The sequence below is a fragment of the Ambystoma mexicanum genome, chromosome 7q (assembly GCF_040938575.1).
Source record: "Ambystoma mexicanum isolate Mex_15411 chromosome 7q, UKY_AmexF1_1, whole genome shotgun sequence".
Classification (NCBI taxonomy): domain Eukaryota; kingdom Metazoa; phylum Chordata; class Amphibia; order Caudata; family Ambystomatidae; genus Ambystoma; species Ambystoma mexicanum.
The window spans coordinates 758,813,165-758,838,515 of NC_090941.1; the positions used below are offsets into that span (position 1 = coordinate 758,813,165).

Here is a 25,351-nt window from a genome sequence, read left to right on the forward strand (position 1 = left end):
TGGTTCAGGGCCCTCATCCCAGTCTCCTCCTTTTTGATAGACGTTTCCCGCGTCTTGTCAACTACCGCCCTTCTCCTGCTACTGCTTCTGCCACCTGTCTGGCACCATAGTCTTCCTCCTCTGCCACCCTCGGTCCCTCCTACCACCTCTGCTGGATGTAACTCAAGCCTGTACCCCCACAGAAGTCTTTCAAATGTGGAAATCTGCTCCACGTCGCTACTCTCAACTCATTCTGCTGTCAAACACTCCTATGACATCTTTCCCCTCCTCGAAGAACTTGACCTAGATGTCCTTGCTCTCCCTGAGACATGGTTTACGGCCATTTCTGTCACAAGTTTTGACCCTCTCCTCCATGTGTGCTACAAGATCTTCTCCGAACCCAGAACCAACCGTCCTGGAGGTGGAGTAGCCCTGATCTTTCCGGAGTGGGTTTCTGGCCTCTGTCATCCCTATGCAGGCCTACTTATGTTATGTTATGTTATTTTGCACTTATATAGCGCCTTATATACCATTGGTATGGTCTGAAGGCGCTGGTAGGTTGAACGCCCTTGGGAACCGAAGTTCAGATCAGTAGAGAGAGTCAAAGATGCATGTGTGCACCGGGTATGTGTGCAGCTCGTGCGGTATTCGTATAATAGCTGCTTCTTAGCGGTAGGTGTGGTGGTTGAGAGATCAGGAGAATGTGTTTGTTCTGGCGGGTTTTATCCAGAACGGCTGTGGCTGCGTTAGACCTGTGGAGAACGCCTGGCTGGGGGGTGTGAAACCAGCAGTGTTTACTTAGAATGATGTGCAGTGAGCGGCGGATGTTGGCATGAGAACAGATATACCGAATGGTGTCATAGTATCTCTGTGTTCTAGGTGAGTGGTGATGTAAAGGAGAGAGTAAGCGTGGTGGTGTGATATGATGGGTTATATGCTCTTTTAAACTCTCTCTGCATTCTAAGCCATACTATATACGTCGTCCAATACTCCGGTCTGCCCCGCGCGCTCTAGTCTGTCCCACACATGCACTCTTGTCTGCCCCACGCACGCCCTCTTGTCCGCCCTACGCATGCCCTCTTGTCCTCCCCACGCATGTACTCTTGTACACACCCATCCGCTCATACACTCATCCGCTCCATACACTCAACAGCTCCATACACTCATCCGCTCCATACACTCATCTGCTCCATCAACACATCGGCTCCATCCGCTCCCTACACTCATCCGCTCCATACGCTCATCCGCTCCATACACTCATCCACTCCATACACTCATCCACTCCATACGCTTGTTAAGATGGATTTCTGAACTCTGTCCTGGAGGGGCAGAGGTTCAGAAGACCAGCCTAGTTTCTAGGAACAGGGTAACCTCTGGACAAGCCAGACCAATCAGGGTAGCGATGGCGGCGGTCAAGACTAGGTCTCAAGAGTGGTGAGGGTGACTGAAAGCCCGCAATGAGCACACCAAGCAAGGACGCTTACAAATTACTCCAGACAGGTGTTATATTAAAAATATAGACACATTTATTACAAGGCCTTTGTAACATCGACCATAGTAAAGAATCACGGTAAAACTCCAATAAACCAACACATCACAAGCAATACAATATATATACAAGACCAAGGGGTCTAAGGAATTAGAAGCACGAAATATGCAGACCACCTGGATGGGGCGGAAAACAGGCAGTGCAATTAATCGTTAGACCCAGTTCGACATCAGAGGCCACCTAACTAGAAGGAAGTCCGAGCCCTACGAAGAGTGGAGCCTTGTGCTCAAAAATACCTGCACACGCGGGTGCCAACGGGCAAAGGGGGAGTCTCTTCAGGGAAATCGGGCATTTCAGAGAGGTGAACAAAACGATGATGAACAGATCCCCGCTACTCAAGCGCGGCCTCCACTTGTGGGCAGAAGCAGGGAGCGAGTACGGAAAAGGGTTGCTGTTTACGACAGCGATGCAAAGCCACAGACTCCTGCGGGAGGGCGACCGGTTAGGGTATTGACTACTCACCGGTCCCCGATGCAGGCAGACCCAGGCTTCTCCAGTTCCGTTTCGGTACTGGCAAGTTCAGATGCGATCAGCAGGAAGTCTTGACGCCGTGTAGTTTCCGCAACAGCAGGAGTCAGAGTCGAGGGTGTCCCAAAAGCAGCGAACACACACAGATTGTTACCACAGCAGGGCAACTCGGCCACCGCATGTATTCCGGTCCCAAAGCACACGTCTCACTTCAGACCTGGGAATGCCAAGTGTACGAATCGTGTGAGAGTGCCGAGGACACGGGATTAGCGATAAGCCAGACGGCAGTGACAGAGCAAGGTTCCTGTGTATGCTGGTCAGTCTACTGGATGGCCCAGGGACGCTTCCGAAGGCTTACGTACAGGATTTGGTGAAGATGCTGAGAACAGTTGTTCCCACTATTCTAAAGGGTCGAAGCACCAGTCCAGGCCTTCTCGTTCGATCAGAGGCCAAGTGGTCTCGCAGGACGACAGCAGTGCAGGGTGCCAAACCTTCAGCAGGTCACCAGCGATTCCTCGACTCAGCTTCTTAGTTGCAGGATACTTGGCGCCTTATCCTTCGTTCGTGAGAACTCAGGAGATCGACATGGTAGTGGGGTTTTCAGCCTCCTCTTATCCAGAGTTCCCTTTGTGCCAAAACGGAGAGGGCCCAATGTGAGATCCGCTCACAAACACTGACACCATACGTGGACCTATCACGGACCATGGTGGTCCCAGGCATTCAGGACACTCTAGACTCTCTGGCACCCAGGATGTGTATTGGGAACAGACATCCCAGCCCACATCCTGGAGGCACACACAAGGCATGCAGAAGCCTGCGAAATCGTTGTGTTTCGCGGGAAAGTGCATGACCAAATAAGGACGGCCCCGGGTCGGCTCGACCTGGGGGAAGGTGAAGGGGCAAGACGGTCAGCGGACAGGACAAAGAACCACATGGCATGGCCATTTTAGAGGCCAGGCCACCCATTTGGACCAAACGCGGGAAGTGCGGTCAACATGGCAAAAAGGGGTTCAAAACACAAAGAAACGATAGCTGCCACCAGTGCCGTCCGTGACACACTTGCACATTTCATGATAAGTCCAGCAAGAGTTTCTAGGGCCATTGGAATGACTAGAGACCCAAGAGCGCGGTAATGTAAGTTACGGTGCACTCTTGTTTCATGTTGCTCAAAAGCTGCAACATGAGGAAAGGACTAAGGGAAACAAAGTCTCCCAGTACTGACTGTCTTAAGGGCATGTCAGTTTTCCCGTAAGAATTGAGCGAAAGCACAGAGGAGTGCGGCAGAAGGCTGCGCTTCTCTGGCAAAGTTTAGATCAGAGTGTAAAACAACAGCAAAAAGTTTGGGGGTTGCCACATGGAAGAAAAATTACCTACAATTATGAAATCTTTCCTAACACTCGCCCCTCCCAGACTAAGGACAGGGGGAACTAATCCACCCGTGAATGAGTTTCTTGTTCAGGTCGGTTAAACATTCTGGACAACCCATCAGCATTGCTATGTTGGACACCTGGCCTATGCTCATTAGTGAAGTCAAAGCCTTGCAAACTTATGGACCACCTAAGCAACTTTGGATTCTCTCCCTTCATGTTCATTAGCCACTTTAAGGGTTTATGGTCAGTTTGCACAGTGAAGCGGGTCCCATAGAGGTAGGGCCTCAGCTTCCGTAGGGCCCACACAACAGAGAAACATTCTTTCTCTACTGTGGACCATCTGAGCTCTCTGTCCTTAAGCTGGCGACTAATGAAACCAATAGGGTGTTCCTTACCCTTCTCATCTACTTGTGATAGTACAGCTCCTATCCCAGTGTCAGAGGCATCTGTCTGCACAATAAAAGGTCTTTGGTAATCAGGGGCCCTGAGAACAGGGGCCTGGCACAAGGAGTCTTTTAAGCCATTGAGGGCCTTCTCACACTTGTCGGTCCAAGTTGCCTTCTTGGGTTTCTTCGGAGTGGTGAGAGCAGTCAGAGGGGCAGCTATGGTACCATAGTCTGCCATGAAGTTGCGGTAATACCCTGTGATTCCTAAGAAGGCTCTCACTTGGGTCTGTGTAGTGGGGGTAGGCCAGTCTTGTACTGCTTGTACTTTACTGGGTAGAGGCTTATCCTCCCTCCACCTACTTCATGTCCATGGTAAACCACGGAGCCTTGTCCAATCTGGCGTTTACTAGCCTTTATGGTCAAGTGTGCTTTCTGAAGAGCCTGTAGCACAATCCCGAGGTGTTTCACATGGTCTTCCCAGGTGGCGCTGAAAACTGCTATATCATCCAGAGATGCAAGACAGAATTCATCCAACCCGTTTAACACATGATTCACAAGCCTCTGGAAAGTGGCAGGTGCATTCTTCAACCCAAACAGCATTACCCTGAACTGGTAAAGACCGTCTGGAGTTGAGAACGCTGTCTTCTCCTTGGCATGTTCTTCTAGGGCTATTTGCCAATAGCCTGCAGTGAGGTCAAACGTGCTGAGATATTTGGAGGCACCCAAGGTATCCACCAGCTCATCTGTTCGAGGCAAGGGGTGTGCATCTGTCTTGGTGACAGCATTCAGAGCCCTGTAATCCACGCAGAACCTCAATTCAGAAGTACCTGCCTTTGGAACCAAAACCACAGGGCTGGACCAAGGACTACTAGAGGGTTCAATCACCCCAAGATCTAATATTTTGTTGACCTCTGTCTTAATGTAAGACAGTCCTTTGTCTGACATTCTGTATCCTCTACATTTGGTAGGTACGCTGTCTCCTGTGTCTGTTATGTTTGCACCAAGGTGTCAAACCAGGGGACTGCGAAAACAGGGGGGAAAATTGCCCAAGCAAACTTTTCACCTCAGCCTGCTGATCAGAAGTCAGGTGAGGGGCCACTCGGACACCCTCAAAGGAGCTCTCTGAAGGACCGCTTTGGAACAGGTGGGGGAGAGGTTCAGACTCCTCTTCCTCAACATCTGAAGCCAGTAGCAGTGCTGCGATTTCGACTCTTGGGACGAAAGCCTTCAGCCTATTTACATGGAACACTTTTGGAGCCTGTCCAACTAAATAGTTGACCTCACCCAGGGGCTCCACCACTGTGTAAGGGCCTGACCATTTATCCTGTAAAGATCTAGGCCTTATGGGATTCATGATCAGGACTTGCTGACCAGGTTTGAAGTTGATGAGGGAAGCTTTCTGGTCATACCAATTTTTCACCAGGGCTTGTCCTGCCTTCAACTTGTCACTAGCCAGACACATCAGGAGTACCATCTGTTTTCTGAGCCCTAGCACATAGTCTACTACGTTGGTAGTAATACGGGGAGTGGGCATCTCCCATCCCTCCTTGACTATGGCTAAGGGTCCCCGGACAGGGTGACTAAACAGAAGTTTGAAGGGGCTGAAGCCAACACCCTCCTGTGGTACCTCCCGGTAGGCAAACAGTAAGCATGGTAAAAGAAGATCCCATTTTCTTCTTTGGGGTTCTTCCAGAGCCCCAATCATACTCTTTAACGTTCTGTTGAACCGTTCCACCAGACCATTGGTGTGGGGGTGGTATGCGGAAGAGAACTTGTAGGTGACCCCACATTCTTTCCACATAGCCTGCATATACTTCGACATAAAGTTGCTGCCTCTGTCAGACACAACTTCTTTAGGGAAGCCAACCCTAGTAAAGATGCCAAGTAACGCTTTTGCAACTGACTTGGCAGTTACAGTTTTTAATGGGATGGCCTCAGGATACCTGGTTGCATGGTCGACCAGCACCAGGATAAACCTATTGCCTGAGGATTTTTGAGGGTCAAGGGGACCAACAATGTCGATCCCTACCCTTTCGAATGGTATTCTCACAACTGGGAGTGGTACCAATGGAGCTTGGATTGTTGAGCCACTCTTACCAGATAACTGGCAGGAGGCACAACTCCTGCAGTGAATTTCTACTTGCACCCCCATCTTGGTCCAGTAGAAGTGCATGGATAACCTTTGCTTGGTCCTCTTAATACCAAGGTGACCAGCAAGGGGCACTTCATGCGCCAACTGCAGGAGGAAGGGTCTTACAGTAAGGGTCTCCTTCTGTAGACTCTGTGGGCTCACTATACAGGAGTCCACCTTCCCAATAAATCTGATGCTTCCCAGGAGGTTCACCCTCAAGCTCGGAGCAGGCCTGTCTCCTTAGGCCTTCCAGAGATGGGCACTCACGTTGGCCTTTACTGAATTCTTCCCTGTCAGGACCACCTTCTGCTATCAAGTCGCTTAGTTCAGAATGGTCATTAGGGTCAAATACTTCAGGTATCGCCGCCTCCTCGTCAGGTCCGGGCGATTGACCAACTTCCTCAACCGCAGTGGTAGGTGAGTTTGGGGGAATATTTTCCTTCCCTCGTTTTGGTTTTCTGACTCCTTTAGCCTTTGGTTTTCCCTTTGGCTGGGGCAGCTCACTGATCTTGGTCAGTGCTGCCCTTGTTTGAGACCTTGTGCAGGGTCTGTCAGCAGTGTCTCCCATGAGCCCAAAGCTCCGAGATCGTTGCCCAACAAGACCTTTCCTGGGACGTTCCTCTGAATGCTCACTGGAATCCTGACTGCTGTACCATTGATAGTAAGATTTACAGGTATTACTGGAAACATGCGAGGCGGGCCGTCAGCCAACTTAGTGGGCATCAGAGTAGCTCTGGCAACTTCCTCTGAGTCTACCAAGGTATAATCCACTACAGTTCGACTGCACCCGCTATCCCTAAGAGCTGGAGTATCTACTCCATTGATCAGCACACTGTCTTTAAAGTAGTGCTTGGTATTATCTGGAATCCTAGCATAAGCCTCTGCGACTTTAGGCTCCCAGGAACCCAGGGAAACTAAAACTACCTCAGCTTCTATCCCACTGGGGAAGGAGTCTGAGGAGAAGGATGCTCCTGTAATCTCTTCTTCCTCGTAGGAGGAGAAGGCCAGATTAGCGGAGTGGACCCCCAAAGGTTTAACCTTACACCGGGGATCCCCCTTCACGTGGTCAGTTGCTCCACAAGCAAAACAAGATCCATTGGGTCTGTTTACATAGGGAGGCTTGCTATAACCAGAGTTCTGTTTCGGAGGCTGACCTCCACTACCCTGTGAGTTCTCTTGTGTCTTACCCTTATTTTTCTTTTTGTGGCCCTTTTGAGAAGAAGATTTATCAGTTTCTCCACCCTCCTTATCTTTGGACTTTTTCCCTTCCTCCTGCTTACCAGGTGAGTCTTGTCCTTATGGGACACTCGATGTGACACCCATAAATCTGCTGCGATGGCAAGCTTCTTAGGATCTATCTCCTTTGAATCTGCCAAATGCTGCTTAAGCTCAGGGGAAGAAGATGCAGAAATATGTTCCAGTATGACAAGACTTATCATACCTTCAAAGGTAGAAACCTTATAACCTTCGACCCAGCCAGTCAAGTTTTTTAAGGATTCGGTTACATAAGATACCCAAGTACCACCTTCTTTTTTCTTATTCTCTCGGAATCGTTTTAAAGGAATGGTTCGCCCAAAAATTTTTATTTCAAAAATAGATAGCCAATATTTAAAAAAAACGATTGCCTTTTTTTTTTCCGAAGTCCCTATGTAAAATTTTGAGCAATTCAAACTCAAAGATAGCACATGGGGGCATCCATTTTGTGAAATGGATGCCCGCCGCTGTGCTCGCTTTGGCTTTTGCGGCACTAATGAAGGAAAAGCCAGCTAGCTGTAGTAAACAAAAGCTACCACTGGGTGGCTTTTCCTTCATTGGTGCCGGGACTCGGAGGACGCGGACCGGAGTCTACAGGCAGAAAAGCTGCAGCTGCATCTTGGTAAGTGCTATTTTTTTTTTTTTTTAAATAAGCACTAGCTGCGTTTTTTTTTCTAAGTTTTCCGGGCTGGAGGAGCCCGGAAAACTTAGAAATAAAACCGCAACTTTAAAAACGTATTTATGTTTGCGGTAGCTTTTGAAGCGATCGCAAACATAAATACAACGTTATTGTGTTTGAAAACGCTGCGGTTTTTCTTTCCAAGTTTCTCAAGCTCCTCCGAGCCTGAGAAACTTAGAAAGAAAAACCGCAGCGGTTTCAAACACAACCGCGTTGTGTTTCTGCCTAAATCTGCTTTCCCATTTGGGGCTAGAGCCCTAGAGCCCCAAATGGGAAAGCAGATTTAGGCAGAAACACTGCAGCATTTAGCATTGTGGAAAACAACCACGTAGTGTTTCTGCCTAAATCTGCTTTCCCATTTGGGGCTCTAGGGCTCCCCCGTGGGGAGCCCTAAAGCCCCAAATGGGAAAGCAGATTTAGGCAGAAACACCGCGGCATGTAAACACAACCGTGTTGTGTTTCTGCCTGCCTTTGCTTTCACTTTGGGTCTCCGGTGCTCTCCTGGGGGAGCACCGGAGACCCAAAGTGATAGCCACGGCAGGCAGAAACACAACGCGGTTGTGTTTGAAAAAGCTGCGTTTTTTCTTTCTGAGTTTCTCAGGCTCCTCCGAGCCGGAAAACGTAGAAATAAACCGCAGCTAGTGTTTATTTTTATTAAAAAAATAGCACTTACCGAGATGCAGCTGCAGCTTTTCTGCCTGTAGTCTCCGGTCCCTGTCCTCCGCGTACAGCACCAATGAAGGAAAAGCCACCCAGTGGTAGCTTTTGTTTATTACAGCTGGCTGGCTTTTCCTTCATTAGTGCCGCAAAAGCCAAAGCCAGCACAGCAGCGGGCATCCATTTCACAAAATGGATGCCCCCATGTGCTATCTTTGAGCTTGAATTGCTCAAGATTTTACATAGGGACTTCGAAAAAATAATTTGGGCGAACCATTCCTTTAAATATTGGGCAGGAGTCTTTCCAAACTTTAAAATGAGAGTTTGCTTCAACATTGCAAAATCTGCTCGCTCAGCCTTCAACATTTCCATAATGGCACTGCAGCCAGAATGGGGCAGTCTGCTGAGTAACCAGGCAATTTTATCAGCATTGTCAACTTGTTGAACTTCACATGCATACTCAAATGTATTCAGCCAGTCCATAATGTCATTCTTTTCCTCATACACACTGAGCAGATCTTTTGGAAACCGTGGATAAGAGGAGGCCCCAGACCTGTGTCCAGGACCCTTGGATCCATTGGCAACTTGAAGCTTGGCCAGTTCCAACTGGTGATCCCTGTCTTTCTGTTTTTCTGCCTGTTCGATTTTTAGTTTGGCCATATTGAAATCAAGCTCCTTCTGCCTAAACAGCAGTTCTTGCTTCTTGAATTCAAGTATGGCCTCCCCATCAGCACTGGCAGAGGAACCATTGGACATTTCATCCTCCCTGTCCTCATGGTCACGGTGGACCAGTGCAGCGGCAGAACTGTCAGTTCTACCAGTGAGAGCAGCCCCACCTCCTTCTGCACTGTCCTCGGAAGCTATAGCGCCAAGCTGAGCTTCTTGCCACGCCATGATTCTTTGGATCTTTTCCATTTTAGTGCCTTGAGAGGAGACACCTCTTTCAGTACACATCTTTTTCAATGTTTCGGATTTAGAAGCATTTAAAGTTAACAAGGTACCTGTTTCCATACTGTTTCGATAGGACTATGGCCTTTAAAGAGTTATACTATGACAATTCACTACGTGTCCTGTTAGGAATAACTTGAAATGCCTTTGCTTGTGCGCAACACTGGATACCCTCAGTCGTATCCCACCGTTGTACACCAATTTGTTAAGATGGATTTCTGAACTCTGTCCTGGAGGGGCAGAGGTTCAGAAGGCCAGCCTAGTTTCTTGGAACAGGGTAACGATGGCGGCGGTCAAGACTAGGTCTCAAGAGGGGTGAGGGTGACTGAAAGCCCGCAATGAGCACACAAAGCAAGGACGCTTACAAATTACTCCAGACAGGTGTTATATTAAAAATATAGACACATTTATTACAAGGCCTTTGTAACATCGACCATAGTAAAGAATCACGCTAAAACTCCAATAAACCAACACATCACAAGCAATACAATATATATACAAGACCCAGGGGTCTAAGGAATTAGAAGCACGAAATATGCAGACCACCTAGATGGGGGAGGAAAACAGGCAGTGCAAGTAATCGTTAGACCCAGTTCGACATCAGAGGCCACATAACTAGAAGGAAGTCCGAGCCCTACGAAGAGTGGAGACTTGTGCTCAAAAGTACCTGCACACGTGGGTGCCAACGGGCAAAGGGGAGTCTCTTCAGGGGAATCAGGCAGTTCAGAGAGGTGAACAAAACGATGATGAACAGATCCCCGCTACTCAAGCGCGGCCTCCACTTGTGGGCAGAAGCAGGGCACGAGTACGGAAAAGGGTTGCTGTTTACGACAGCGATGGAAAGCCACAGGCTCTGCGGGAGGGCGACCGGTTAGGGTATTGACTACTCACCGGTCCCCGATGCAGGCAGACCCAGGCTTCTCCGGTTCTGTTTCAGTACTGGCAGGTTCAGATGCGATCAGCAGGACGTCTTGACGCCGTGTAGATTCTGCAACAGCAGGAGTCAGGGTCGAGGGTGTCCCAAAAGCAGCGAACACGCACAGATTGTTACCACAGCAGGGCAACTCTGCCACCGCATGTATTCTGGTCCCAAAGCACACGTCTCACTTCAGACCTGGGAACGTCAAGTGTACGAATCGTGTGAGAGTGCCGAGGACACGGGATTAGCGATAAGCCAGACGGCGGTGACAGAGCAAGGTTCCTGTGTAGGCTGGTCAGTCCACTGGATGGCCCAGGGACGCTTCTGAAGGCTTACGTACAGGATTTGGTGAAGATGCCGAGAATAGTTGTTCCCACTATTCTAAAGGGTCGAAGCGCCAGTACCGGCCTTCTCGTTCGATCTGAGGCCGAGTGGTCTCGCAGGACGACAGCAGTGCAGGGTGCCAAACCTTCAGCGTCACCAGCGATTCCTCGACTCAGCTTCTTAGTTGCAGGATATTTGGCTCCTTATCCTTCGTTCGTGAGAACTCAGGAGATTGACATGGTAGTGGGGTTTTCAGCCTCCTCTTATCCAGAGTTCCCTTCGCGCCAAAACGGAGAGGGCCCAATGGGAGATCCGCTCACAAACACTCACACCATACATAGACCTATCACGGACCACGGTGGTCCCAGGCATTCAGGACACTCTAGACTCTCTGGCACCCAGTATGTGTATTGGGAACAGACATCCCAGCCCACATCCTGGAGGCACACACAAGGCATGCAGAAGCCCACGAAAGCATTGTGTTTCGCGGGAAAGTGCATGACCAAATAAGGACTGCCCCGGGTCGGCTCGACCTGGGGGAAGGTGAAGGGGCAAGACGGTCAGTGGACAGGACAAAGAACCACGTGGCATGGCCATTTTGGAGGCCAGGCCACCCATTTGGGCCAAACGCGGGAAGCGCGGTTAACATGACAAAAAGGGGTTCAAAACACAAAGAAACGATAGCTGCCACCAGTCCCGTCCGTGACACACTTGCACATTTCATGATAAGTCCAGCGAGAGTTTCTAGGGCCATTAGAATGACTAGAGACCCTAGAGCGCGGTAATGTAAGTTACGGTGCACTCTTGTTTCATGTTGCTCAAAAGCTGCAACATGAGGAAAGGACTAAGGGAAACGAAGTCTCCCAGTACTGACTGTCTTAAGGGCATGACAGTTTCCCCATAAGAATTGAGCGAAAGCCCAGAGGAGTGCGGCGGAAGGCTGCGCTTCTCTGGCAAAGTTTAGATCAGGGTGTAAAACAACAGCAAAAAGTTTTGGGGTTGCCACATGGAAGGAAAATTACCTACAATTATGAAATCTTTCCTAACAACGCTCATTTGCTCTATACACTCATGTGCTCTATACAGTTGCCATGTTTGTACATTCATCTGTTGCGGCGATCTACACACTCTCCGCACTTCCGCATTCATCCACTATCCACACTCGTGGGCTCTACATACTCGTCCGCTCCACATATTCATCTGTTCTACACACTCATCCGGTTTACGCTCATCCGTTCTGCATATTCGTCTGGTTTGCGCATTCCTGTATTCCTGCATTCTACTTGCTTCTCCGAGATTTACGCACTCATCCGCGCTATGCACTCCCCCTCTCTACCCCCTCTGTGCACACTCACCCTTTCTACGCACTCACCCTCTCTATGCACCCACCCCTTCTGCGCACTCATCCCCTCTGCGCACTCATCCCCTCTGCACACTCATCCCCTCTGCCCACTCATCAGCTTCACGCACTCGTCCGCTCCATGCACTCATCCCATCTCCGCCCTCATCCGCTTTAAGTACTTGTGTTTTTCATGCATCCAGCAGCAATATCTTGTTCTGTATATTCATCTCATACACTCATCTGTTCTATACCTTCATATGCTCTGTACACTCATCTTCTCCATATACTCATCTGGTCCATACATCCATTCGCTCCATACACCCATGCGCTCTATACACCCATGCGCTGCATATACCCATACGCTCCATACACCCATCCGCTCCATACACCCATCCGCTCCACACACCCATCCGCTCCAACCACCCATCCGTCCTATACACTCATCCTTCCTATACACTCATCCTTCCTATACACTCATCCGCCCTATACACACATCCGCCCTGTGCACTAATTCCGCCCTATACACCCATTTCGCTCTATACACTCATTTCGCTCTATACACTCATGTGCTCTATAGACCCAACAGTTCTATACATTCATCTGCTCCGGCTATCTACACACTCTCCGCGCTTCCGTATTCATCCGCTATCCACACTTGTGCGCTCTACACTCTCATCCGCTCCACATACTCATTTGTTCTACACACTCATCCGGTTTACGCTCATCCGTTTTGCACATTCATCAGGCTTACGTATTCCTGCGTTCTACTCGCTTCACTGTGTTTACACACTCATCCGCGCTACACAGAGCCCTAGAGCGCCAAATGGGAAAGCAGATTTAGGCAGAAACACTGCAGCATTTAGCATTGCAGAAAACAACCACGTAGTGTTTCCGCCGAAATCTGCTTTCCCATTTGGGGCTCTAGGGCTCCCCGTGGGGAGCCCTAAAGCCCCAAATGGAAAAGCAGATTTAGGCAGAAACACCGCGGCATGTAAACACAACCGTGTTGTGTTTCTGCCTGCCTTTGCTTTCACTTTGGGTCTCCGGTGCTCTCCTGGGGGAGCACCGGAGACCCAAAGTGATAGCCACGGCAGGCAGAAACACAACGCGGTTGTGTTTGAAAACGCTGCGGTTTTTCTTTCTGAGTTTCTCAGGCTCCTCCGAGCCTGAGAAACTTAGAAAGAAAAACCACAGCGTTTTCAAACACAACCGCGTTTTGTTTCTGCCTAAATCCGCTTTCCCATTTGGGGCTCTAGGGCTCCACACGGGAAAACCGCAGCGTTTTCAAACACAACCGCGTTGTGTTTCTGCCTGCCTTTGCTTTCACTTTGGGTCTCCGGTGCTCTCCTGGGGGAGCACCGGAGACCCAAAGTGATAGCCAAGGCAGGCAGAAACACAACGCGGTTGTGTTTGAAAAAGCTGCGGTTTTTCTTTCTGAGTTTCTCAGGCTCCTCCGAGCCGGAAAAAGTAGAAAAAAACCGCAGCTAGTGTTTATTTTTATTAAAAAAAATAGCACTTACCGAGATGCAGCTGCAGCTTTTCTGCCTGTAGTCCCTGTCCTCCGCGTACAGCACCAATGAAGGAAAAGCCACCCAGTGGTAGCTTTTGTTTATTACAGCTGGCTGGCTTTTCCTTCATTAGTGCCACAAAAGCCAAAGCCAGCACAGCAGCGGGCATCCATTTCACAAAATGGATGCCCCCATGTGCTATCTTTGAGCTTGAATTGCTCAAGATTTTACATAGTGACTTCGAAAAAAAAATTTGGGCGAACCATTCCTTTAAATATTGGGCAGGAGTCTTTCCAAACTTTAAAATGAGAGTTTGCTTCAACATTGCAAATCTGCTCGCTCAGCCTTCAACATTTCCATAATGGCACTGCAGCCAGAATGGGGCAGTCTGCTGAGTAACCAGGCAATTTTATCAGCATTGTCAACTTGTTGAACTTCACATGCATACTCAAATGTATTCAGCCAGTCCATAATGTCATTCTTTTCCTCATACACACTGAGCAGATCTTTTGGAAACCGTGGATAAGAGGAGGCCCCAGACCTGTGTCCAGGACCCTTGGATCCATTGGCAACTTGAAGCTTGGCCAGTTTCAACTGGTGATCCCTGTCTTTCTGTTTTTCTGCCTGTTCGATTTTTAGTTTGGCCATATTGAAATCAAGCTCCTTCTGCCTAAACAGCAGTTCTTGCTTCTTGAATTCAAGTATGGCCTCCCCATCAGCACTGGCAGAGGAAACATTGGACATTTCATCCTCCCTGTCCTCATGGTCACGGTGGACCAGTGCAGCGGCAGAACTGTCAGTTCTACCAGTGAGAGCAGCCCCACCTCCTTCTGCACTGTCCTCGGAAGCTATAGCGCCAAGCTGAGCTTCTTGCCACGCCATGATTCTTTGGATCATTTCCATTTTAGTGCCTTGAGAGGAGACACCTCTTTCAGTACACATATTTTTCAATGTTTCGGATTTAGAAGCATTTAAAGTTAACAAGGTACCTGTTTCCATACTGTTTCGATAGGACTATGGCCTTTAAAGAATTATACTATGACAATTCACTACGTGTCCTGTTAGGAATAACTTGAAATGCCTTTGCTTGTGCGCAACACTGGATACCCTCAGTCGTATCCCACCGTTGTACACCAATTTGTTAAGATGGATTTCTGAACTCTGTCCTGGAGGGGCAGAGGTTCAGAAGGCCAGCCTAGTTTCTTGGAACAGGGTAACGATGGTGGCGGTCAAGACTAGGTCTCAAGAGGGGTGAGGGTGACTGAAAGCCCGCAATGAGCACACAAAGCAAGGACGCTTACAAATTACTCCAGAAAGGTGTTATATTAAAAATATAGACACATTTATTACAAGGCCTTTGTAACATCGACCATAGTAAAGAATCACGCTAAAACTCCAATAAACCAACACATCACAAGCAATACAATATATATACAAGACCAAGGGGTCTAAGGAATTAGAAGCACGAAATATGCAGACCACCGAGATGGGGAGGAAAACAGGCAGTGCAAGTAATCGTTGGACCCAGTTCGACATCAGAGGCCACATAACTAGAAGGAAGTCCGAGCCCTACGAAGAGTGGAGACTTGTGCTCAAAAGTACCTGCACACGTGGGTGCCAACGGGCAAAGGGGAGTCTCTTCAGGGGAATCAGGCAGTTCAGAGAGGTGAACAAAACGATGATGAACAGATCCCCGCTACTCAAGCGCGGCCTCCACTTGTGGGCAGAAGCAGGGCACGAGTACGGAAAAGGGTTGCTGTTTACGACAGCGATGGAAAGCCACAGGCTCTGCGGGAGGGCGACCGGTTAGGGTATTGACTACTCACCGGTCCCCGATGCAGGCAGACCCAGGCTTCTCCGGTTCTGTTTCAGTACTGGCAGGTTCAGATGCGATCAGCAGGACGTCTCGACGCCGTGTAGATTCCGCAACAGCAGGAGTCAGGGTCGAGGGTGTCCCAAAAGCAGCGAACACGCACAGATTGTTACCACAGCAGGGCAACTCGGCCACCGCATGTATTCTGGTCCCAAAACACACGTCTCACTTCAGACCTGGGAACGCCAAGTGTACGAATCGTGTGAGAGTGCCGAGGACACGGGATTAGCGATAAGCCAGACGGCGGTGACAGAGCAAGGTTCCTGTGTAGGCTGGTCAGTCCACTGGATGGCCCAGGGACGCTTCTGAAGGCTTACGTACAGGATTTGGTGAAGATGCCGAGAATAGCTGTTCCCACTATTCTAAAGGGTCGAAGCGCCAGTGCAGGCCTTCTCATTCGATCTGAGGCCGAGTGGTCTCGCAGGACGACAGCAGTGCAGGGTGCCAAACCTTCAGCGTCACCAGCAATTCCTCGACTCAGCTTCTTAGTTGCAGGATATTTGGCTCCTTATCCTTCGTTCGTGAGAACTCAGGAGATCGACATGGTAGTGGGGTTTTCAGCCTCCTCTTATCCAGAGTTCCCTTCGCGCCAAAACGGAGAGGGCCCAATGGGAGATCCGCTCACAAACACTCACACCATACATAGACCTATCACGGACCACGGTGGTCCCAGGCATTCAGGACACTCTAGACTCTCTGGCACCCAGGATGTGTATTGGGAACAGACATCCCAGCCCACATCCTGGAGGCACACACAAGGCATGCAGAAGCCCACGAAAGCGTTGTGTTTCGCGGGAAAGTGCATGACCAAATAAGGACTGCCCCGGGCCGGCTCGACCTGGGGGAAGGTGAAGGGGCAAGACAGTCAGTGGACAGGACAAAGAACCACGTGGCATGGCCATTTTGGAGGCCCGGCCACCCATTTGGGCCAAACGCGGGAAGCGCGGTTAACATGGCAAAAAGGGGTTCAAAACACAAAGAAACGATAGCTGCCACCAGTCCCGTCCGTGACACACTTGCACATTTCATGATAAGTCCAGCGAGAGTTTCTAGGGCCATTAGAATGACTAGAGACCCTAGAGCGCGGTAATGTAAGTTACGGTGCACTCTTGTTTCATGTTGCTCAAAAGCTGCAACATGAGGAAAGGACTAAGGGAAACGAAGTCTCCCAGTACTGACTGTCGTAAGGGCATGTCAGTTTCCCCATAAGAATTGAGCGAAAGCCCAGAGGAGTGCGGCGGAAAGCTGCGCTTCTCTGGCAAAGTTTAGATCAGGGTGTAAAACAACAGCAAAAAGTTTTGGGGTTGCCACATGGAAGGAAAATTACCTACAATTATGAAATCTTTCCTAACAACGCTCATTTGCTCTATACACTCATGTGCTCTATACATTTGCCATGTTTGTACATTCATCTGTTGCGGCAATCTACACACTCTCCGCACTTCCGCATTCATCCACTATCCACACTCATGGGCTCTACATACTCGTCCGCTCCACATATTCATCTGTTCTACACACTCATCCGGTTTACGCTCATCCGTTCTGCATATTCGTCTGGTTTGCGCATTCCTGTATTCCTGCATTCTACTTGCTTCTCTGAGATTTACGCACTCATCCGTGCTATGCACTCCCCCTCTCTATGCACCCACCCCTTCTGCGCACTCATCCCCTCTGCGCACTCATCCCCTCTGCGCACTCATCCCCTCTGCGCACTCATCCCCTCTGCGCACTCATCCCCTCTGCGCACTCATCCCCTCTGCGCACTCATCCCCTCTGCGCACTCATCAGCTTCACGCACTCGTCCGCTCCATGCACTCATCCCCTCTCCGCCCTCATCCGCTTTAAGTACTCGTGTTTTTCATGCATCCAGCAGCAATATCTTGTTCTGTATATTCATCTCATACACTCATCTGTTCTATACCTTCATCTGCTCTGCACACTCATCTTCTCCATATACTCATCTGGTCCATACATCCATTCGCTCCATACACCCATGTGCTCTATACACCCATGCGCTGCATATACCCATACGCTCCATACACCCATCCGCTCCATACACCCATCCGCTCCACACACCCATCCGCTCCAACCACCCATCCGCTACAACCACCCATCCGTCCTATACACTCATCCTTCCTATACACTCATCCGCCCTATACACACATCCTCCCTATACACTCATTTCGCTCTATACACTCATGTGCTCTATAGACCCAACCGTTCTATACATTCATCTGCTCCGGCTATCTACACACTCTCCGTGCTTCCGTATTCATCCGCTATCCACACTCGTGCGCTCTACACACTCATCCGCTCCACATACTCATTTGTTCTACACACTCATCTGTTTTGCACATTCATCAGGCTTACGTATTCCTGCGTTCTACTCGCTTCACTGTGTTTACACACTCATCCGCGCTACACACTCGTCCGCTCTACACACTAATCGGCTAAATATGTTTATCCATTCTATAGACTCATCCGATCTACATTTTCATTCGATTTCCACATTCATTCGAACTATATAGTTATCTGTTCTTCCATTCATGCATTCTTCCACTCAGCGCATCTGCTTCACCTGCCTCATCTATTCTAACTATTTCATCCACGCCATTCACTTTGTTCACTCGTCATGCATTCTGTCTATTTCAGGAGTTTAAATCTCGTTACTGATTCCGTAAGATTTACTCTTATTAACCATTTCACTGCTTTGATCTACTTTATTTGTTTAATTCATCCTTTGAAGGTCTGGTCTGCAGGCTCTCTATCTCTCCTGGCCTCTCTCTAACTGTGGCCACCATCTACTGGCCACTTGGCCAGGTCGCCCTCTGACACTCTGAATGAGCCGACCTCTCCTCTTATCTACTTCTCAACTTCTCCTCCTCAGAGATCTCAAAATCCACCTGGATGCTTCAAATCCCTCCTCAGACACCCCCCTCTCTAACCCTCTCACCACTCATCTTTCTTGGACTGACCACTTTCTATTCTTCTCTCATCTGAAACTCTCTATCCCTCAGGCAAAGCCCCCCCCCCCCCAATCCCCAGCACTGCCACCTACCTTCTTGGCCATTCGCCCCATGACGTGTGTGTCAGTGGATGCCTTTGCCTCTACTTTCTCTGCTCCTCCTACTCCTGCAGCGGATTCGCACCCTGACACAGCCCTTTCTAATCTGCATCTTTCTATTTGCAACGCCCTGGACATCCTTGTCCCTGTCATGAGAATCAGTCTGAAGCCTACCTCCTAGTGCAACTCTTGGTATGATTCCGACCTTACCGTCCTGAAAGGCAAGTGCCGGGTGGCTGAGAGGAAGTGGAGGGCTTCGGGCGCATCCTCTGACAAACTGGCCTGCCGCCTTCTCCAAGGGCAATACAGACTCTCTGTCCTGTCCAAGAAGAGAGCACACATTCAAGCGTCTGTCTCTACGGTCTCTAACAATATGCCCAAATTCTTTAAAATCTGCAAGGAACCGGCCAATCCTGTTGCAGTCTCTACCTCTCCTTTTCCCTCCCTGACCCTCTGGACGGCTCTAACATCTCACTTCTCTGCTAAAACTCAGAACATCCTGTCCTCTATCTTCTCTTCTTCTCTCAGCCCCCCTTTGGGCATCTCTCCCTCTCCTACTCCTTTCTCTACCATCAGCTGACAAGGTTTCTAGAAAAGTCAGATCTATGAACCATATTGACACCCTCACTCCAGTATTGGCCGATTTCTGAAATCACTCGTTCGCCACTGGAACTTGCCCCTCACCCCTTACTCCTTTGTGCACCCCCTCCCCCAAGAAGCCGCCTGCCGATAACTATCGCCCAATCTCCATCACCCCTTTCCTGGGCAAACTCTTGGAAAAGCTGGCCATCTCCCAGTTTACTCTCCAGACTGAATCTGTTGGTTGTCTCCATGACCATTAGTCTGGCTTCACAGCTGCCAGAGGTATGGAAACTGCTCTCCTGAACACCCGTGAAGATCTCTCTAACCTTGATTTCAGCATTCCTTCTGTCCTCATCCTCCTTGATCTTTCCTCTGCTTTCGACACGGTCAACCACGCCATCCTGATCAATCGACTCTGTGAGATCCTGGGCATCACGGATCAAGCCCTCGAGTGGCTGACCTCCTCCCTGTTGGACCACCTATCCCAGGTCCAACTTAGTTCCTTTCTCTCTGCCTTTTCTCTCTACCTGTGGCGTTCCCCAGGGCTCTATCCTCTCACCTTGGTTTTTCAACCTCTAATTGGCCACTTTGTCCCACCTGATCTCTACCTTCTCCTCTAACTTTCAGTGTTATGTGGATGACACTCAGCCTCCTCTCCTATCTCGCTCATTCCTGACTGTCTATCCACGGTTCAGGATTAGTGCGCCTCCAACGATCTCTGCCGTAATTCAGGTAAGACGGAGATCCTTCTCATTGGGACCCCTGCCTTTCTTTCCCTCCCTCTCTGTCTGGCCGCCCGCCTTGGGCCCTCTTCCTTAGCCTTCCTGCACGTCAAAAAACCTTGGTATCATCTTCGACTCCACCCGCTTTCTCTGCTCACATCTCGGACATCGCCAAGAAGTCCCACTACCAGCTGCACCCCCTCAAAGGGACTCTTCCCTTTCTCACTTTCCCCCAGAAGCTCACTGTCTCCACTCCAGAGCCCTGATTCTCCGTAGGCTTGACTACCGCAACAGCCTCTTTCTCAGTCTGCCTACCTCTACCCTCCGCCCTCTGTAACTATTCCAGAACAGGACTGCGAGACTTATCCTTGGCCTGAAGCCCAGGGACAATATCTCTCCAGCCCTAAAATCTCTCCACTGTCTCTCGGTGGCTGCAAGGATCAAGTTCAAGACCCTTTGCATTGTCCACAAGGCTTTGTGGGGCTGGGGTCCGCACTACATCCAATGCTCTCTTCCAAATACCTTCCTCCTCGAGCCCTTCGCTCAGCTACCTCCAACTCTTTAAGGGTAAGACGCTTTTCTAGGCAAAGAGTGGGGGGTAGATCTCTCTCCTCTGCAGGTGCCTCCCTCTGCAATGGCTTCCCTGCCCCTCTCAAACTTGAGCCGGAACACCTGACGTTCTAGAAGCAGCTCAAAACTGTCCTCTTCTCCTCTGCTTTCTCTCTCTCCATCCCCTGCTGACTTACCTGTCTGCTGTACCGACTGGTTGCTTGGCTCCCCTCAGAGTCTCAGTGGGTACCAGGCTCTTTCTTGATCAGTCACCATTGCGCAGGGCTTGTGCTTCACGATTCCCACTGTTATGAAGTTTTCACTGGGATTATGCAATCCATTTCCCCCACACCAGTTTGTTGTTCCGGCATGGGATTTAAATGTAGTTTTGACTTTTTTTATGGACATGTTTTTGTTCTTTAAAATTGCTCACCCTAAAAGTGATTTTTGTGGATGCCATCACTTTCGCTAGATGAGTACGTGAGCTCCAGGCTTTTTCTGTTAAACCTCCCTGTTAGGGAGAATTCTCATTTTATGGCTAATTTCCCTTACCTATAGAGTCCCACAGCAGCTTTGCTGGATTTGAAGGGTTTGTTTCTTGTTACCTGCTAAGAGTGAGACTCTTTTTCCCACTCTTAGGCATTTTTGCTATGTGTGTTCTAGGCTATTTTTCGTGTTTGATGCCTATGGGATTTTCTCTCACCCATAGGAACCATCTTTATGCACATGTGTTACACATCACCCTCCGTGCAGTGACACAGGGGTGTCGTAGCGATCCCCAAATATAGACTCCATACCCTGGGACTGACTACTGTCTCCCAGAGCATGTAAAGTCTCCATTGACTTTACTAGTCAAATCTTACGAACTTAACCAGTACAACCCATTTTACTATGGAGGTACTGGAAAGGGTTAATAGTTTTTCCCTTAGGTTCATTTTCGAGGGGGTACCTTTAAGTCCCGCTCTCTAAAGTTTCTGGCTGGTGGCAGTGGTTGCTACCAAAAATATTCAACCGCAAATATTTTCCTATGGGATTTTCCCATTGTTCGAGGCTAATACTTTTACTGACAGCCTCTAACATAACGCCGGTTTATTTTATTATTAACTTTACTCCGGTAGGTTTTATTTGCCAGAAGTTTAATATAACTTCTTTCTCGAGTCTTACTCCATACTCCTAACCCAGGTCGGAGATCCATTGTTCGCTCTTTTGGCGGGCTTCTGCCAAGAAGCCCTCCTTTTGGTGCCTCTGAGTCTGGGGTAGGTCTGTTGTTTGAGAGGGGGAGTAGAACCCCTGGACAGAGTTGCCACAGCAACTCAGGTCGCACTCTAACCTGATAGGCTGGAGGGTCTACTGCCAAGAAGACCACTCCACTGTGTGAGTGACAGCTAGGCTGTATGAATGGGTCTCTTTCTGCATAAAAGCAGGGTCCTAAGGACTGGAAGAGCAAGACGTTGCCACTGGAACTAGGGAACCAAAGGGGAGAGAAGCCACAGACATCTTCAGCATCTGCACCACCGGTGAAGCCCTGCCGGATCGTCTCACCACTTTTCTTCCACACGACGAGAGGAGATATTCATCGAAAGAGACTTCTTCCCATGAGCTGGTGGGAACAACCAGTTCACCCATCGCTTCTCCGGACCTGCCTTGGTCGAATCGACAGTGCCCCGCACTTGGAGACTGGATAGCCAGGCAGCTACCGACCCGGACTGCGATTAAAAGGAGCGTACCTTTTAAACTTCGTTTGGCAGCACCGTGACTGGTTTTCATCCCTGGGTAGTGCAGTGACTCAAACCTTCCTCCGCGACGACAGCCTCTCTTCCTCTGCTGGACCCCTCGAACTGCAGGAACTACCAGGAACAACCGCCACCGCAGGAGCCACTTCTTCACGTTTAGGGTACCTTTTCCGCCAGGCCTCCCTTTTCCCGTGGTAGCCCTAAAGGTGTTTTAAATCCTTTATCTACTTGTTGGGTTGGCCACCCTCTCTCTTAACATTGTCTTTCGCCTCGCATCCACCTCTTCAATATTTTTCTACTAAAGACTTGCCTGCAGCTATGAGAACATTTTTGCTCCTAAGCTCTTGGTCCTGTACCACTGACTCTGGCTCAGGCCTATTGACTCTGGCTTATTTGTTAGATCTGCTCTCACTAGATTGGTTTTCAATGAGAAATGTGTTGATGCACCTAAATCTTCTAAACCTCTCTTCCTTCCTACTGTTTTAACTTGTGGAGTGCCATTTTGCTCAGTTTTCATTCACTTATCTTTCTGCTAAAGTGTCACTGAGCATTACTTGTTCACAAAACTTCAGGGAAGTGTTGCTAGGGGGTGTCTGGAGATATTTTGGTTTAACTTGTGCTTTCCCTCCCTTTCGGTAAATTGTTAGAGTGTCATTTGTAGTTGGCTTTCACTGTGCCGTTTTGCTCAGTTTTCACTCTACTGCAAACATGTCTGCAATTGAATAGGGAGTTGTATATACCTTTCCTTGACTAAACTTGACTTACTTTATCAACTGTGATTTATGTGTTGAACTAGATGTGTATAGAATAAATATTCTTTTTTTGATACAAAGCTTTGGTCAGTGTTTCCTTGTTCCATAGTACTGTGATACCTATTGTGTAAACCCTGAATACTGCTCATCTCCCTCTTGAGATAGGTGTGACTGCTCAGCCACAGCTACAAACTAATCTTTGTGGTACAGACTGATACCAAAGGGGATTTATTGCTCTCACCTGTAGTCCTAATCTGGTGTAATGCTCCCTAAGGGAACTGCATTGGATTCTGCCTAACAGGATAAAGGTATTGGATTTACATTTTAGTGTGCTACTAGTACCATGGTTCGATAAACCACAAGGTTAACGATCAAAAAAATTATTTTAACAAAGTCAAAGATGGAAAGTTATAGTCAGGAGACCCTCCTTGCAAAAACTGCTGATTATCTTAAAGATTTGTGCAGACAGAAAGGTCTTCCTGTCAAAGGCAAGAAAACAGAAATGATTGATAGACTGTTAGAGAAACAAAGTCTGGATAGTGGTGCTGTAGGCCCTACTACTCCAGCAAATGTGGCAAACAGTAATGAGGATAATGTTGAAAATGTTATTGTTTTGTCAGATGAGGAAGAGGAGGATAACAATGTCACCCCCTCTGGCCCTCTGCCTGCTTGCTCAAGGGCCTCAACCTGTAGCTACTGGACCCTTACCAGGTCCCACATTAAGTCCTGAATTTATATCTGTATAAAAAATGAGACTTGAACTTGAAACGAATTAGTGCCCAAACTGAACAGAGACATCAAGAACTAAGCCTCAAAGAAATGGAGCTCAACCATGAGCTTGAGATGAAGAAATTGTCTTTGGTAAATGCTTCTCACCCCGAATCCTCTAGATCAGGCTTGTCCAACCTTTTTGAATGTGGGGCCGAAGTATTAACTTTTTGTCACCCAGTGGGCCGGCGAGCCAAAAGTCAACAACCTCACCCAAAGCAGTATATTAAAAAGCGATATTGTGTGGCCTTTGACACAATAGCATCACAGGCAGTGATAGCCATGCAGTCCCAAAGATAGCTTTTGGTGTCATGGGCAGTGATCAAAGGTTAGTTGCTTGTGATTTCTTTCAGTGTCTATGTGTTAATATTTTTCTGAAATGGTGGGGGCGACCGAGAATATGGGGTTGAAATGGTGCATTTTACAGCAGAAAAGGTGACCAAAAAGCCATAAGTTTACAATCAGTTCTAACGGGGAACATGAAAATTCCATGTCACCAATAGCAGAAAAGAACATTTTACAACACAACACATTTTAATGATCAATGTGTCCACAGTGTAAGACAGCAATGTCACTGATGTAACACATTGTCATGCTGGTTGTACTCAAAATATGCCTCTGTAGCAACTTGTCTATGCTGGCTGTTCCCAATTTAGGCCAGCATTGTCCTGTACAAAGCATGATTGATGCTGCCTGAGCATGTGCAGTGTGCCCAATACATATGGCAGCTTATCTCTGTAATACACATTACTTCTGTGGTGATGAAAGAAGCATAATTCAATTCAACAGATAAAATGTGGAAAAACGATCACCCAAAGGTGAACCTAATTGAAGAAACGCAATGTGAGCACAATCTTAAAGTATGCAACCTAGCAGGCCTAGTGCACACTTTACCTTTTCTTTCTTTCACCAATAAATCGGGGGGAGAGCGCGAACGCAGTCCCCCACTACCAGAAATAATGCAGTCATGTATCCCGCATTTGGGGACATAGCAGGGGTCAGCAAATCCGATGTGCAATGGGTAAGCCTCACCCTGGGAGATCTGCCCTTGAGATCAGATTCTCCCCTGCCAGCTAAGTATGAGTTGCATGCAAGAGGGCAGGGGTTGGGCCAGTTCTGGAAGCCCCGCTAAGCGAGGGTGAGAAGGCAGGCCCTGACCCAGCCCCAGCGCCCCACCCCCGGAAGCTCTGAGCGTCTGCAGAGCTGCCTGTCCCGTGTGCAGGGGGAAGCTCCGGCAGGCAGAGCCCAGCAGAAGAGCAGATTGTAGCACAGTTCCTTTCTCCCATCAGGCCCTGCTCAGCCCGAGATTTGTATAAATAGCAGGATGGCTCGAGCAGGCCTGTTGCAGTCTGCCCACTGGCCTGTCGGCCCCACACGGGCCCATGGCCCTCCTGAGCGGAGCTGCTCAGCGCTGGGCCCATTGACACCATCATAATCATCCTGGACCTCGACGCTCCACCACCCCTGAATCTCAGAGCTGAAGCTTTGACATCTTTGCTGTAACCATATGCCGTGTTGTGTCAGCCGAGCCTGCACAGCGCCAAAAGCAAGTATTCCCTTGTCCGGGCCCAGAGGTCACTGAGTCTTCCAGTGCCATCCACTTGGCACGGCCTACTGTTCCCAGCATTTTCTACCTGCAAATCAGCAACACTGCCAAACAGAACTGCATCATTGGGGCCCATTCATTGGGGCCCATGGCTGCTGCTCTCCGACTTGACCCCAGCCCAGCGCAAAGGCACCTATGCTCCTGGTCTGATGCTGAAACGTCTGGCTCTGCTGAGATCCGAAAGACAA

The 25,351-nt window shown here is 49.0% G+C and overlaps 1 protein-coding gene and 1 non-coding gene across 3 annotated transcripts in view; one reads left to right on the forward strand and one right to left on the reverse strand.

Annotated features, from left to right (window-relative positions):
* Positions 1–25,351, forward strand: part of ALKBH8 (alkB homolog 8, tRNA methyltransferase) — a 1,077,261-nt gene that overhangs the window by 760,836 nt on the left and 291,074 nt on the right. The gene's annotated exons all lie outside the window — the stretch shown is intronic.
* On the reverse strand, positions 24,477–24,638 carry LOC138528922 (U1 spliceosomal RNA). The gene has a single exon (XR_011284321.1). It is a non-coding gene; the product is annotated as a U1 spliceosomal RNA (small nuclear RNA).